This window comes from Nerophis ophidion, linkage group LG10 (assembly GCF_033978795.1).
Source record: "Nerophis ophidion isolate RoL-2023_Sa linkage group LG10, RoL_Noph_v1.0, whole genome shotgun sequence".
Classification (NCBI taxonomy): Eukaryota; Metazoa; Chordata; class Actinopteri; order Syngnathiformes; family Syngnathidae; genus Nerophis; species Nerophis ophidion.
In genome coordinates this window covers 37,959,687-37,976,822 of record NC_084620.1, presented here as the reverse complement: position 1 = coordinate 37,976,822, position 17,136 = coordinate 37,959,687, and the positions used below count along the sequence as shown (strand labels likewise).

The 17,136-nt window shown below is 39.3% G+C and overlaps 1 protein-coding gene across 8 annotated transcripts in view; it reads right to left on the bottom strand.

Annotated features, from left to right (window-relative positions):
• The window catches only part of LOC133560769 (nuclear factor 1 B-type-like), a 161,859-nt gene that overhangs the window by 126,856 nt on the left and 17,867 nt on the right, over positions 1-17,136 (bottom strand). The window lies entirely within an intron of this gene.

The window sequence follows — 17,136 nt, the reverse complement described above, 5'->3', positions numbered from 1 at the left end:
GTCGACTGGGAATTAAAAAGTGCCTTCCTCCAAAAAAAATTGTATCTGAGTTTGATACATTTTGGATTATTTGCACAGCTACGTTATTTATTTTACGTAAAAATGAATATTTTTCTATTTGATTTATGTTATGAAATTATGTGATACTAATACCCATCTTGACTAATTGAGTTAATAAGAGTATCACTGACTGTTTACAGGACAGTTGTCATTCACTTCAATTTTAGTGAATCTTGATCAAAAATTATTATCTTTATACTTATACTTTCTACAGAAAATATAGCAAGCTATATATATATATATCAAATATCGAGTTTAAGCAAAGATATATTGAGATATACTTTTTTAACCATATCGCTCAGCTCTACTACATACAGTGGGGCAAAAAAGTATTTAGTCAGCCACCGATTGTGTAAGTTCTCCCACTTAAAATGATGACAGAGGTCTGTAATTTTCATCATAGGTACACTTCAACTGTGAGAGACGGAATGTGGAAAAAAAAATCTAGGAATTCACATTGTAGGAATTTAAAAAAAAATTATTTGTAAATTATGGTGGAAAATAAGTATTTGGTCAATCATTCAAAACTCTCACTGGTGGAAGGAGGTTTTGGCTCAAAATCTCACGATACATGGCCCCATTCATTCTTTCCTTAACACGGATCAATCGTCCTGTCCCCTTAGCAGAAAAACAGCCCCAAAGCATGATGTTTCCACCCCCATGCTTCGCAGTAGGTGTGGTGTTCTTGGGGTGCAACTCAGTATTCTTCTTCCTCCAAACACAATGAGTTGAGTTTATACCAAAATGGATACATAGATGATACAGCAGAGGATTGGGAGAATGTCATGTGGTCAGATGAAACCAAAATAGAACTTTTTGGTATGAACTCAACTCGTCATGTTTGGAGGAAGAAGAATACTGAGTTGCATCCCAAGAACCCCATAGCTACTGTGAAGCATGGGGGTGGGAACATCATGCTTTGGGGCTGTTTTTCTGCTAAGGGGTCAGGACGATTGATCCGTGTTAAGGAAAGAATTAAAGGGGCCATGTATCGTGAGATTTTGAGCCAAAATCTCCTTCCATCAGTGAGAGCTTTGAATGGTTGACCAAATACTTATTTTCCACAAGAATTTACAAATAAATTATTTAAAATTCCTACAATGTGAATTCCTGGATTTTTGTTTCCCATTCTGTCTCTCACAGTTGAAGTGTACCTATGATGAAAATTACAGACCTCTGTCATCATTTTAAGTGGGAGAACTTGCACAATCGGTGGCAGACTAAATACTTGTTTGCCCCACTGTACATACAGTACATACCTACATTTTCCAGACTGTACACATTAAGTGAGGGACAGGAAGTATAACTGCCAATTATCTACTCTGTAAACAAATGTGGTGCAGGCCAGCCTTTGGCTAACAATAGTGCCAAGGTGTCCTGTTTGGGAACACTTGGCCTTGCCCGTGAAATACATCTATGGACAAATACAAAGGGATAAGATGAAAGCAGTTTTTAGAAGAAAAAAAAACTTGAAAACTATTATACTAAACACTTTATTTGAGAATTGTACTTATTAGTAGAAATTTGGAAATGTCATGTTGATGTTTACAAATATTTAGACTTAGACTTATTTTATTGTCATTGAAATGTGAACTTAAGTGTACAGATAAGTACAACATTTCTTTGCATTAGCTCTTGATAGTGCAGGATAAAAGAGCAATAAGGTGCAGAGCGTTTGCATCTACAAATCAAGGTGCAGATATAAATAGATAGTTTTAAAGCTAAGTCGCTGAATGGATTACATTGTGTTTCTTTTTGCTGTACCTAAAACCAACTGACCTTGAAACTCTTCATGTTGTTATGCTAAAGAAAAGTATTGACTCAAACACACATCATTTGAGAGCCTCAATGCAGATCTGGCAAACAAATAAAGGGGGACTCACTCGGCGGTTGACTTTTGAAAAAGGAGCATCTGAGGCCCCGAGCGGAAAACCAGCCCAACCTGACGGGCGCCTCTCATTTCCCTAAGTTCAACCCAGCGAGTGCAGCAATGTGCATCTTCGCCTGATGTCGCCGCCGGCATTGGCACCTCATGAAACACAGGCGTGGCAAAGATCACACAGTGCGTTCACGTATACAAGGTACAAAAAAAAGGGGTATTTTTAGGCCATGTGACATATTTACTGTAAGGAGTGGCGGCAGAGGAAAGGCCAATTAACGCGGAGAAGTCTTCAGAGTGCACCGCATTGACGACATGTGGATCATTAATCACTTTGTGGATCAAATGCTCACCGCTTTCTCCCTCAAACACCTTCGAATAAACGTTTTTGTGCGGCGATGAGCTCAAGTGCCTCGTTAGTAGCCGGAGAGATGACGGTGGAGGGAAAAACGTGGAAGCCGCCTTTTAAAGCAACAATAAGAAATAGCCCCAAGGTTCACTCCTCAATCCAAGCAATGCCACTTAAAGTAAAGCTCTCAAAGCACGCACGACTGGCACTTGAGACATGAAAGGGCAGCTGCGGCGTTTGGTTTACATTATATTTGAGTGCTTTCCACGTTGCGGCCGGAGGGATAAGCATCAGCAGAGGTTTATCTCGATCACAGTCCTCTATGGAATATGTAAACACCGCCAGCAATCAGCGCTGCAGGGAAAAAGCGAGCAGGGAGAGCGCTTTAAAGGAGAGACGACATCTCACCCTGCAGTTTTTAGCCCCGCGTCTCCGGAGCAGGGTTGCATCATGGCGCCAATTCAAAAATGATTTAGCATCCCGGAGCGCAAACAATGGCGGGCCTTAAATCTCGGCGAAGCCTCCCTCTCCCGCTCACTCCCTGAGGGCCATGAAAGAGCGCTCTGTGCGCAGCGGCAGATGACAGACGTGCGCTTGAAGATAAAGTCCTCCTCAATGAGTCCTTATCCTGCCCGTGCCCACCGTAGATACGGCACGTGAAAAAATGAGGACAACTCTCAGGGCAAAGCTATTCAACGGCCGGCCCGGATGACACCATAGTTCAGTTGAAAACTTGGTAGACATATTTTTGCACCAAATTCCCTTTCACACATGTTGAACCATGAACTGTAAACAATTTCAATGTTGATGCAACTTTGTAAACATGTTAGAAATAAACTAATACAAACCCAGTTTCCATATGAGTTGGGAAATTGTGTTAGATGTAAATATAAACGGAATACAATAATTTGCAAATCCTTTTCAACCCATATTCAGTTGAATGCACTACAAAGACAAGATATTTGATGTTCAAACTCATAAACCTTTTTTGTTTGCAAATAATAATTAACTTAGAATTTCATGGCTGCAACATGTGCCAAAATAGTTGGGATAGGGCATGTTCACCACTGTGTTACATCACCTTTTCTTTTAACAACACTTAATAAACCTTTGGGAACTGTGGAAACTAATTGTTGAAGCTTTGAAAGCGGAATTCTTTCTCATTCTTGTTTTATGTAGAGCTTCAGTCGTTCAACAGTCCGGGGTCTCCGCTGTCGTATTTTACGCTTCATAATGCGCCACACATTTTTGATGAGAAACAGGTCTGGACTGTAGGCGGGCCAGGAAAGTACCTGCACTTTTTTACTACAAAACCACGTTGTTGTAACATGTGGCTTAGCATTGTCTAGCTGAAATAAGCAGGGGCGTCCATGATAACGTTGCTTAGATAACAACATATGTTGCTCAAAAACCTGTATGGACCATTCAGCATTAATGGTGCCTTCACAGATGTGTAAGTTATCCATGCCTTGGGCACTAATACACCTCCATACCATCACAGATGCTGGCTTTTGAACTTTGCGCCTATAACAATCTGGATGGTTATTTTCCTCTTTGTTTAGTAGGACACCACCTCCACAGTTTCCAAATATAATTTGAAATGTGGACTCGTCAGACCACAGAACACTTTTCCACTTTGCATCAGTCCAAAAATTACGCCAATGCAGCTAGGGTGTTTCTAAAAATCATCACTGAATTTGGTGAACGCCTCTAGCAACATCCAAACAACTAACGAGTTGGGTTATTAACCGTTTGTCTAATGATCAGAACATCTCTATTACATGAATTGAAGTGTTTTGATCACGAACCATAGGGGGCGCCACACATTTTCACAGTGGATAATATTCTCAAGCTCTGCAGTTTGAGTTGAGTTGAGTTTGTTTGTTTGGAACATGCATGCATACCACATGATACATCACCATTTCCTGTTTCTCTATTCAACATGTTCGAAAAGGAGTAGGAAGAAGCATAACTTATTTAATCTTACCCCTTTTCCTTTACATAGCAGTTGCTAAAACTTTTGTTGACTTCCTGTTCTCAATTTATTTACAATATACTCCATAAGTAAAAACATTAAGAATAAAAAGTAATTAGTGAAGTAAGTTATATTTCATATTGTGAGATAAATAAGATTATCTTGAAAATACATGTTTATCATGGTTCTTCTTCTTTGTCCTTTGTAAACACTTGATGTGGATCATATTATGGTAAATGATAAATGGGTTGTACTTGTATAGCGCTTTTCTACCCCTTATTAGTACATTGTTTGATTTCTTTACACTGAGGGTCTTAAGTGTTGTACGTGCGTACAATGTTTTCAATTACATTTTTCTCTAAGATTATATTCCTCCTCTTTTGTTGAGAAGAATTGTTGTATATTCCTGGGTAGCAGATTGTAGTTTGCTTTATGTATAATTTTACTTGTTTGCAAATTCACTATGTCGTGAAATTTCAGTATTTTCATATCAATAAATAAAGGGTTTGTATGTTCTCTATATCCAACATTATGTATTATTCTAACTGATCTTTTTTGTAACATGGTTAATGAATAAAGTGAAGTGTACTTTTGCAGTTATTTTCCCATATTTCTGCACAATAGCTCAGATATGGTAACACTAGCAAGCAGTAGAAAATATGGAGTGATTTTAGTCTAAAACATGTTTTGCTTTGTTCATTATTGACATGTTCCTTGCCACTCTAAAATTTTCCAGTTAAATTGATCATCAATCATCCATCCATTTTCTACCGCTTATTCCCTTTTTGGGGTCGCGAGGGGCGCTGGCGCCTATCTCAGCTACAATCGGGCGGAAGGCGGGGTACACCCTGGACGAGTCGCCACCTCAACGCAGGGCCAACACAGATAGACAGACAACATTCACACTCACATTCACACACTAGGGCCAATTTAGTGTTGCCAATCAACCTATCCCCAGGTGCATGTCTTTGGAAGTGGGAAGAAGCCGGAGTACCTGGACGGAACCCACGCATTCACGGGTAGAACATGCAAACTCCACACAGAAAGATCCCGAGCCTGGATTTGAACCCAGGACTGCAGGACCTTCGTGTTGTGAGGCAGACGCACTAACCCCTCTTCCACCGTGAAGCCCTTACACCTAGAAATTTGGTTTCATTTACTCTTTCAATTTATATTCTGTCCATTTGTATTTGTGTTTGACGTTCCCTTCGATTGTTACCCAATAGCGTAATTTTAGTTTTACTGAGGTTTAAAGTTAGTCTGTTTTTGTCAAACCATCTTTTTAATTTGTTAATTTCTTCTGGTTATTGTTTGTATTACCATCTGTGGGCTGTTGTAGCATCCGTTAATAATACTAACTGTAAATGACTTTTAATTTTAAAAAAGGTCATTTATTTAAAGATTGAACAATTTTGGTCCTAGTATTGTTCCCTGGGGCACACTAAAGGATATATTTAGCGTTGTAGATGTGTGTTTAACTAGCTTCACGTATTGTTTCCTGTTGGTTAAATAACTTCTAATCCAGTTTGGAGAAGAAATCACCTTTAGACAGGGAAGAAGGCATGAAGGAAGTATCCGATGCGGACAAGACATTGTTGAGTCAGCATGAGCGCTCCCATCTGACTGGGATTCCCCCCACTACCACACCATCCCCCCACCCCTAAACACTGCCCAAAACTTGCTCTCGCTGCTGCTCGTCCTGCAGACTCCTGCTTTCAATTTGAGAGCAGGCCGGGGTAATAACGGCTTCAGCGTTTTTTTGCAGTCTGCCGACACATATGGCCCGTTCAGCGATCCGATTGTGGGCAGAGCAAGACAGAATACAGCTCCGGGGGGAAACGGCCGCATGCAGTTACAGGGCTGGGGGGGTTTATTATGGCTTCCATGAGATCTGGGCTGATGGCGGGGGACACGCAGCTTATTTGTAATGCGTCACGGCCAAGAAGGAGTTTGGTGCGACACCTAGCTTTCAGCTTCAATACATGTCATAATTACCGTATTTGGTAGGGGATGGCGGATCTACCAAAATATATGAGTTGCTTTGGTCATATTGTTGATATTTTTATATTGTTTACAAACTGGGTTGAGCCTCCAAGGATTTAAGTGACTGGGAGTTTGTTTAGTTATTTTGCATGACTGACTTTATTTTGCTCAAACAAGGATGGATCAAAAAATAGTATTTTGTTGATATTAGGGGATGTAGCGGTATTGTAGCGGTATTGCGGTTTCAAAAGATGTTCAGTGTACTTTTTTTTGGCACTTTTGGCAAGTCGGAAAATAAACGACATCTCCCAGAATCCACTGTGCAGCGCCGAGCCGCAGTGTGGGGGCTAAGAGCGCCATAAAGAATAGAGAAAGAGGAAGTAGGAAGAGGAGTGTGTTCCACCTTGTGGTAAATGAGAGTAATTGTTTTTTTGTATTTTTTTTCTTCAAAATCCATAACTTGTAGAGTTATGTTGCTAACAAACAGACACACAAACCCTGGCAGAAACCTAACCCGTGACAAAGCACAGACTCGGTGCCGAGAGAAAGCACCTGCTACACATCAGGGCTACTTGATAAGCTACCATCACCCGGAAAAGATGAATAAATAAATACAATTGTGAGGTATTTACATTATTAAAAGTGAAAATGTGAATTAAGTTTTCTGACAAACTGCATTTTCCAAAATGATATGTCGGACTCTCGTTACTATATAGGATCCACTATGGACTGGACTCTCACTGTTATGTTGGATCCACTATGGACTGGACTTTCACAATATCATGTTAGACCCGCTCGACATCCACTGCTTTTGGTTTCCCCTCAATATGACTGTTTTTAAACATAACTCCTAAACCACACATGCAAAAGGAAAAATGTGTATTAGAGTTTTAATGGAAACAAATATTTTGTAATATTTGCAAGGACACAAGTTAGTTTCTTTACTCAATATGACAGTGAAACGGTCATACTAAATATGGGGTGGGGGGTTGTTGCCCACCTATGCGGTCCTCTCCAAGGTTTCTCATAGTCACTGTCACCGACGTTCCAATGGGGTGAGTTTTTCCTTGCCCTTATGTGGGCTCTGTGCCGCGGATGTCGTCGTGGCTTGTGCAGACCTTTAAGACACTTGTGATTTAGGGCTATATAAATAAACATTGATTGAGTGATTGATTGATGTCCACAGAAAGTAAACGTTGAGAGACATAGTGGATATTCCCGCACAATTCCTTGTAATACTTGTTTGTAGTATTATATACGGTTAGAACATTTCAGTACATGATAGAAAATAAATAAATGGGCTGTACTTGTATAGCGCTTTTTCTACCTTCAAGGTACTCAAAGCGCTTTGACACTACTTCCACATTTACCCATTCACACACACATTCACACACTGATGGAGCGAGCTGCCATGCAAGGCGCTAACCAGCACTCATCAGGAGCAAGGGTGAAGTGTCTTGCTCAGGACACAACGGTTGTGACGAGGTTGGTACTAGGTGGGGATTGAACCAGGGACCCTCGGGTTGCGCACGGCCACTCCTCCACTGCACCACGCCGCCCCCTAGTAGGTGTTTTGTTCCTGCAACTTTATTTTACACACTACGGCATTTTTAAGTTGTTGTTGTTGGACATATACCACAATAATATCGTACCGTTGCCTAAATACGGTGCTACTGTACCGTCAGATTTTGATATTGTTACATCCCTAATGATCTTTTATTGTTGTATTTATAATTGGTAAGTGTTCACAAATAAGGTCAGGTTAACAAATTAAAGGCAAAATCATATTGAAAGCGTTTAAATAAAAGCGTATTGGTTAGATTGACAGCAAATTTAGCCTATTGCCCATCCCTATCGTTTAGCATCTAAGAGTTTGGTGTGCTAAAAGTTATGAGCCAACATAAGTTCATTATTTAATTAGCTCAATCATTTGGCTACAATCAATATATTTTAATGTGTACAAAATGATTCTGGGTGTAAGTTTTTGGCCAACCGTACCAAAGTCTGACATGTTTGGCTAATGTGAGTGGTCTGACCCGAGCTCCAGTGGAATACACTTCCACAAGTGGAAAAGGTGGTCAGGGTTTTAACATCGGCGTGTAATAGGAGACCTGTAATTAAAGTGCACCATGCCAGACCCTAAAAACTACGACACATTTCACGGTAGAAATAAATAAGGATACTCAAAATAATCCAAAATATTAAATCCTTAACACGTATACTTACACTTGACAAGATGATAGTGTGTATTGAATTATTGTAAGTAATTTATGTCAGCTGTCAAGAGAAATAATCAGAAGGACTCAAAGCAAGACCGGAAATAATCCACAAAGTCAGGGAAATTGCAGTATTAGGTCAGTGTAGAAGTGATGGAACAAGCAAGTAGACCACAACTTTTTCAGCAATTAACTTTTCCCGAGAGGGATGACATCATCAGAAAAAGACAACACAAAAACGAGGTGCAACGATGCCTGAAAAGTCACAGCGGGACCGTGGGGGGTTGCGTCATGGCCAGAGCCTTCTGCCTTAACCCTTCCATCAAAACAGATGCTTGAGGATTATGGGAAGGCCTTCAGCTCCACAAGGATGAAACTTGAGTGGGACGGAGGGGAAAATAGAATTGTCTGACCTCATTCTGACAACAAGAGACCTGTTTCGCAATCGGTGTTTATACAGGTGGTGGGCGAGTTCGCATGCGGCACATCGTCATGAATATGCAGCAATTGACGGGAAAAAAACGCGTCAAAATCCGACCTGAATGTTGTTGTTTGTTTTGCCTCCCGTTCTAACTTTGAGTTTTAATGCCAAAGTTACGCAGTCACTCCCCTCGGGGGCAAGTCCTGCCAGTGCTCGCCGCCTGGAAGGGCGGCCTATGGTTGGCTCGTGTCTTTGGCTGCCACGACAACCTCAAATTGGCCACAGTTACAATAGCTCAAAGATGGGGGGCCAGGAACCCCCTTTAGGTAATGCTACAGAACAACATGCATACTAGTTATACCTTTATTGAACTGCTTTAAAAAATATACTGGAAACAAAACCTTCAAAATAACTTTAAAGGCCTACTGAAACCCACTACTACCGACCACGCAGTCTGATATTTTATATACCAATGATGAAATATTAACATTGCAACACATGCCAATACGGCCTTTTTAGTTTACTAAATTGCTATTTAAAATTTCCGGCGAAGTGTCCTGTTGAAAACGTCGCGGAATGATAACGTGTACGCTTGACGTCACGGACTGTTAGGAAATATTAGCGCTGCGCACACACACAGCTAAAAGTCGTCTGCTTTAACCGTATAATTACACAGTATTCTGGACATCTGTGTTGCTGAATCTTTTGCAATTTGTTCAATTAATATTGGAGAAGTCAAAGTAGAAAGATGGAGTTCGGAAGCTTCAGCCTTTAGCCACACAAACATACGGTGATTCCTTGTTTAAAATTCCCGGAGGTGAAACTTTACTATGGATCAGAGCGGTCAAGCGAACATGGTTCCCGACCAAATGTCAACCAGCAGTTTTCGGTGAGAAAATTGTGGTAAAAAGTCGCCACTTACCGGAGATCAGCTGAACTTGTGCCGTCCGTACAGCTGCCCTCGACTTCCATCAGACACTGGCCTCAAGACACCCGTGGATACACCCTTCCGACTATCAGGTACTATTAAACTCACTAAAACACTAGCAACACAATAGAATGATAAGGGATTTCCAATAATTATCCTAGTAAATGTGTCTAAAAACATCTGAATCCGTCCCAATGCAATCGCGTTTTTTTTTTAACTTGAATTTTTATTTTTATTTTTTTTCTAGTCCGTCGCTATCAATATCCTCAAATACAAATTGTTCATCCTCGCTCAAATTAATGGGGAAATTGTCGTTTTCTCGGTCCGAATAGCTCTTTTTGTTGGAGGCTCCCATCAAAAACAAAGTGAATATGTGAGGAGCCATCAACGTGTGACGTCATCGTCTGCAACTTCCGGTAAAGACAGGGCTTTTCTGTTAGCGACCAAAAGTTGCGAACTTTATCGTGGATGTTCTCTACTAAATCCTTTCACCAAAAATATGGCAATATCGCGAAATGATCAAGTATGACACATAGAATGGACCTGCTGTCCCCGTTTAAATAAGAAAATCTCATTTCAATAGGCCTTTAATAATTCACTTCAAAACAAATGTATTAGAAAAGATATTTACTGAATTTAAAAAAATGTAATAGATAAATAATAAATAGTGAATGTGAGTGTTGAGAGAGGCACCAGCGCCCCCCGCGACCCCAAAGGGAATAAGCGGTAGAAAATGGATGGATGGATAGTTAAACAATAAATTATTAATAATAATATAATTAAAACTAATAATTAAACAAATTAAGAATAAAAAGTAACACTTTTGGTTTATTGTATATACATTTTAATGATGTATATAAATGTGTGTATATATATATATATATATATATATATATATATATATATATATATATATATATATATATATATATATATATATATATAATCCAAAGGGGTGTAAAAAATCAAATAGTTTAAATTGAATAGAACTTTAAAAAATGGGGGATCCACACAACAGCTGGTTCCTAAATATACTGAAGTCAATGTTCCGAATGCGTAATTTGAATGCAGATTAAATGCAATTACAGCCTTTTTGTTTTAATCAAAAGCACAACAAGCTAAGAAGAAAAAAAGAAAACAACTCCTGTCATTGTTTCAGGCTGTGAGGCTCAGCACAATTACAGATTCTTTTTTTTTTTTTAAACGAAATTGGTGCTTCCTCATGCCCACATAAAACACATGCTTAAGGCATAGGATGAAAAAAAAGACACATTTAGTTGACTACAGCTAGGGTCTTCTGAGGTGAATATAAAGAATTGAGGTCAGCACAGTGGAGACGTTTAACTAGCTCGAGCCACTGCAGCCCGGGTGGAAATAGCAGGAGAGGCCCGCGTTAGGGAGAGCAGTGCGTCACAGCTCCCGGCCTGATTCCAGACCCTCACACACTCCCCCTCGGATGCAAACGAGAGCCATAACTTCCCTAATGATCCTCGACCGTGCACATGTTCCACCAATTGGACCTCACTGTGGACCTGGCTTTCCTTGAACACGTCCAGTTATTTTTGCTCAATATCTGTCAAAACTTGTAAGGGTTTGGCACGTTCCCCTTTTGAAAACTGCAGCCGCCTTGGCACACACACACACACTCACACACACACACACACACACACACACACACACACACACACACACACACACTTGGGTTCAGAAGTCCAACACACACACATTGTAAACAGTCTTTATTGAGACATGAGTGCTTGTATAAACATAGACAAGCCCTATTGAGAGTCCACGGCTGAGCTCAACAATATGGGGGGGGCTGGGGGGAGGGCTGCTGGACGTTCCTCATAGACGGTGTGTACAAAATCCAATTATCAGAGCCACGGCATTAACATTCCAGCAGTCTGGCAGGTGACGGCTCTGTCTTTTCAATAGCCCCCCTCCAGCCTTAAACTGCCAGCATGGGAGCGCAGAGTCGCCCGGGCTCTACTTTTGACAATACACACTCGTATAGCCATCGCCAGTTCTGCCCCCCCCCCCCCCCCCTTCCCCCAACTCCTTCTCGCTTTCCTCCAAGTATTGAGACATACATGGGGTGGGAGGAGAAAAAAAAACAGCAACAGTGGGATTTTCTTGGGAAGATCAGCGCCTGGGTCTTGCAGGCAGCATCAGTCAATGGACCATTCTTCTGCCTCTGTCTCAGGGTGACAATATGTTGATTGCTGATAAAATTGCTTTGATTGCCATAATGGAAAAATCTACTTTTGTTTAGTTTTGTTGTGTTGTTTTGAGGCCCTCGTCCTCCAAACACTGTCTTCTTTGTACACCCCCCCGCCCCTGACATCCTTGGGCTGTTTTTGCCGTTTAAGTGGGAAACCGTTGAAGACAAACAACGTAGCTTTTCTCACTGATAAGGCATTAGAATAAGTACATTTGCCAAAAGGGAGGAGTAAGAAAAGATAACTTACCCTACATTACATTAAATCTACAGTTAGCATTCATTGACACATGATACTCGACGAGCAATACTTTTTACGACGATGTATCTACGGACAGTAAACTTGACAGTAAACAGTCGTGATTGCAAGTTTACATACACTTGTAAAGAACATAATGTCATGGCTGTCTTGAATTTCCAATAATTTCTACAATTCTTTTTTTTTGTGATAGAGTGATTGGAGCACATACTGTACTTGTTTGTCACAAAAAAAACATTCACGAAGTTTGGTTCTTTTATGAATGTATTATGGGTATACTAAAAATGTGACCAAATCTTCTGGGTAAAAAAATTAAAGTTTTAGAATGGCCTTCCTGAAGTCCTGACTTCAACGTGTGGACAATGCTGAAGAAAAAAGTCCATGTCAGAAAACCAACACATTTAGCTGAACTCAGTGACGTGCGGTGAGGTTCATGGCTGGTGAGGCACTGACTTCATCACAGTCAGATTTGTCAACATATGAACCCTATAGAGCAGGGCTCACCAACGTGGTGCCCACGGGCACCAGCTAGCCCATAAGGACCAGATGAGTCGCCCGCTGGCCTGTTCTAAAAATAGCTCAAATAGCAGCACTTATCAGTGAGCTGCCTCTATTTTTCAAATTTTATTTATTTACTAGCAAACTGGTCTCGCTTTGCTCGACATTTTTAATTCTAAAAGAGACAAAACTAAAACAGAATTTGAAAATCCAAGAAAATATTTTAAAAACTTGGTCTTCACTTGTTTGAATAAATTCATTTATTTTTGCTTCTTATAACATTCAGAAAGACAATTTTAGAGAAAAAATACAACCTTAAAAATGATTTTAGGATTTTTAAACACATATACCTTTTTACCCTTTAAATTCCTACCTCTTCTTTCCTGACAATTTAAATCAATGTTCAAGTTTTTTTTTTTGTAAAGAATAATGAATACATTTTAATTTAATTCTTAATTTCAGCTTCTATTTTTTCGACGAAGAATATTTGTGAAATATTTTTTCAAACTTATGATTAAAAATCAAAAAAATTATTCTGGCAAATCTACAAAATCTGTAGAATCAAATTCAAATCTTATTTTAAAGTCTTTTGAATTTCTTTTAAAATTTTTGTTCTGGAAAATCTAGAAGAAACAATGATTTGTCTTTGTTAGAAATATAGCTTGGTTTAATTTTTTATATATTCTAACAATGTGCAGATTGGATTTCAACCTATTTAAAACATGTCATCAAAATTTTGAAATTAATTTTAATCAGGAAATATTAGTAATGATGTTCCATACATTCTTTTTTTATTTTTTTCAAAAAGATTCAAACTAGCTAGTTTTTTCCTCTTCATTTTTTTTCCGCTTGAATTTTGAATTTTAAAGAGTTGAAATTGAAGATAAACAATCTTTCAAAATTTAATTTTCATTTTTTTCCTGTTTTCTCCTCTTTTAAACCGTTCAATTAAGTGTTTTTTTCATCATTTATTCTCTACAAAAAACCTTCCGTAAAAGGAAAAAAAATGTACGACGGAATGACAGACAGAAATACCAATTTTTATTATATATATATATATATATATATATATATATATATATATATATATATATATATATATATATATATATATATATATATATATATATATATATATATATATATATATATATATTTATTTATTTATTTATTAAAGGTAAATTGAGCAAATTGGCTATTTCAGGCGATTTATTTAGGTGTGTATCAAACTGGTAGCCCCTCCCATTAATCAGTACCCAAGAAGTAGCTCTTGGTTTCAAAAAGGTTGGTGACCCCTGCTATAGAGTATCTTATTCACCATTTGATTGGCAGCAGTTAACGGGTTATATTTAAAAGCTCATACCAGCATTCTTCCCTGCTTGGCACTCAGCATCAAGGGTTGGAATTGGGGGTTAAATCACCAAAAATGATTCCCGGCAGCGGCTGCTCACTGCTCCCCTCACGTCTCAGGGGGTGAACAAGGGGATGGGTCAAATGCAGAGGACAAATTTCACCACACCTAGTGTGTGTGTGACAATCATTAGTACTTTAACTTAATGTAGCAGGTATTTTAGCTAGTATAGTATAAATAAACTACACTTATTATTGTCATTATTAGCGATTATACTGCTAACATTAAAAATATTAAATAATCACATGTATGAACAAAATAACAAACACGACAGTACACAATATTGTCACTATGACAAGTGTAACCGCACACCAGCGGCCGTGTTCATTCATTGTCTTTACTGTAGCATAAAGAATGCAGATGGCCTTAAAACGCCACAATACTCAGTCACCATATTTAAGTACCCAAAATAAAGACTCGACATAAATATAAATTCAATCGGATCAGAAACATTGGAGGAAACGGGATTAAAACCCAATGCTCACCGCCCATAGAAAATACATGGGTATGGCTAGTAGCTACTATTAGCAAACAAATTCACTTACCAACTCGGCTTAATATTTCAACATCAACACACTCTTTCGTCGCAACTCGGCCCTGATGGTCGGCACCTATAAGTTTACAATTAGTTGTAAAATGTTGGACGGTTGTTTTTACAATATGCAGGCAAACGACAACTTTAAAACATACCGGCTTCAGATGTCCCCAGGCTTAGCCGAGTATTGCAAGAATGATCTCTGGGATCACTAGCGCCCTCTACCACCAGGAAGCCGGAGAACAGGTGCCTCACATTGTACGTGTTTCGCAGCCGTTTTATGATTACCCAGCACAAGAAATACGTTACACACATACAGTTGTTGACAACATACACTGTACATTATATACCTCAGCTAACTAAACTATGGAAATGTATAATATAATTCACATAGCAATACGGTCTCACTGCACAGCAGACAGCAGTTAGCCGAGTCATTGAGCAATCCACGGGGAGGCTCAGCTGGCTGTGACTTACCGCAAATCTGTTCTCATTATTTGAACGGCAAATGTGAAAATTAAGCGATTTTGAATAAAAAATAATTTAAAATTGGTGAAGTTAAATGGAAAATAACTTTATAGTATAATATCTGGATACATATAACAATATACATATTTTTTTCTTTTTACATTTTTTTCTTTCCATGATGGCACGTGACTGCACGTCACTGGCTGAACTGCACCAATTTTGTCAAGAGAAGTGGTCAACAATTCAACCAGAAGCTTTCCAGAAGCACCTTATTGCAGTGAAACTTGCCATGGGGCATGAAACCAAATATTAACAGTGCGGTATGTATACTTTTCACCCAGCAGATTTGGTCACATTTTCAGTACACCCATAATAAATTCATAAAAGAACCAAACTTCATGAATGATTTTGTGACCAACAAGTATGTGCTCCAATCACTCTATCACAAAAAAATAAGAGTAGTATAAATTACTGGAAACTCAAGACAGCTATGACATTATGTTCTTTAAAAGTGTAAGTCAACTTTTGCCCACGACAGTATGAAGTCAGTGTACAGCTTGTATAGTAGTATAGATGTATTATGAACACACAGACATTACTGTCTAAATGGCTGGCAACACAAGAGCGTATCAAGTAAATAGTACCTTGCTTACAGTCCAGCAAGGTGGTGGTATGTCACGGTCTCGTTACAAGCAGCCGCCCAAAGAGCCGAACTAATATCTGGTTTTACCCGCTAGCATCAGCTTATAGCAATAGATCAACTTAAAGGGGAAAATTATCACCAAACCCATGCAAGCGTCAATATATACCTTGATGTTGCAGAAAAAAAGACCATGTATTTTTTTAACCGATTTCCGAACTCTAAATGGGTGAATTTTGGCGAATTAAACGCCTTTCTGTTTGTCGGTCTTGTAGCGATGATGTCAGAACGTGACGTCACCGAGGTAATACAGCCGCCATTTTCATTTTCACATTACAAACACCGGGTTTCAGCTCTGTTATTTTCCGTTTTTTCGACTATTTGTTGGAACCTTGGAGACATCATGCCTTGTCGGTGTGTTGTCGGAGGGTGTAACAACACTAACAGGGAGGGATTCAAATTGCACCACTGGCAAGAAATCTTCCGCCAGACCCCCATTGAATGTGCCAGAGTGTCTGCACATTTTACCGGCGATGCACAGACAGACATGGCACAGAGATGTACGGATAATCTGCAGATACATTTGCAACGATTAAGTCAACAAAATCACAAAGGTGAGTTTTGTTGATGTTGTTGACTTATGTGCTAATCAGACATATTTGGTCGCGGCATGACTGCCAGCTAATCGATGCTAACATGCTACGCTAATCGATGCTAACACGCTATTTACGCTAGCTGTATGTACATTTGAAACTAGATACCCACATTTAATGCGAAACAAACACTTACCAATCGACGGATTTAAGTTGCTCTAAGATGCGAAAGTCCTGATCGTTTGGTCCGCACATTTTACCGGCGATGCTAATAAGGCAGCCATGCTATGGGCCACTTCAGTAGGTACACCCATGCTATGGCCGAATAGCGTCAATAGCTATTCGCTCAATAGCTTCAGTTTCTTCTTCAATTTCGTTTTCGCTATCTGCCTCCATACTCCGACCATCTGTTTCAATACATGCGTAATCTGTTGAATCACTTAAGCCGCTGAAATCCGAGTCTGAATCCGAGCTCATGTCGCTATATCTTGCTGTGGTAACCGCCATGTTGTTTGTATTGGCAGCACTGTATGACGTCACAGGTAAATGGACGGTCGCATCGCAAATAGCGAAAATCAAGAACTTTAAAGCTTTTTTTAGGGAAATTCCGGGAGGTGTAAAATTTAGAAAAAAACTTCGAAAAATAAAACAAGCCACTGGGAACTGATTTTTATTGTTTTTAACCCTTTTGAAATTGTGATAA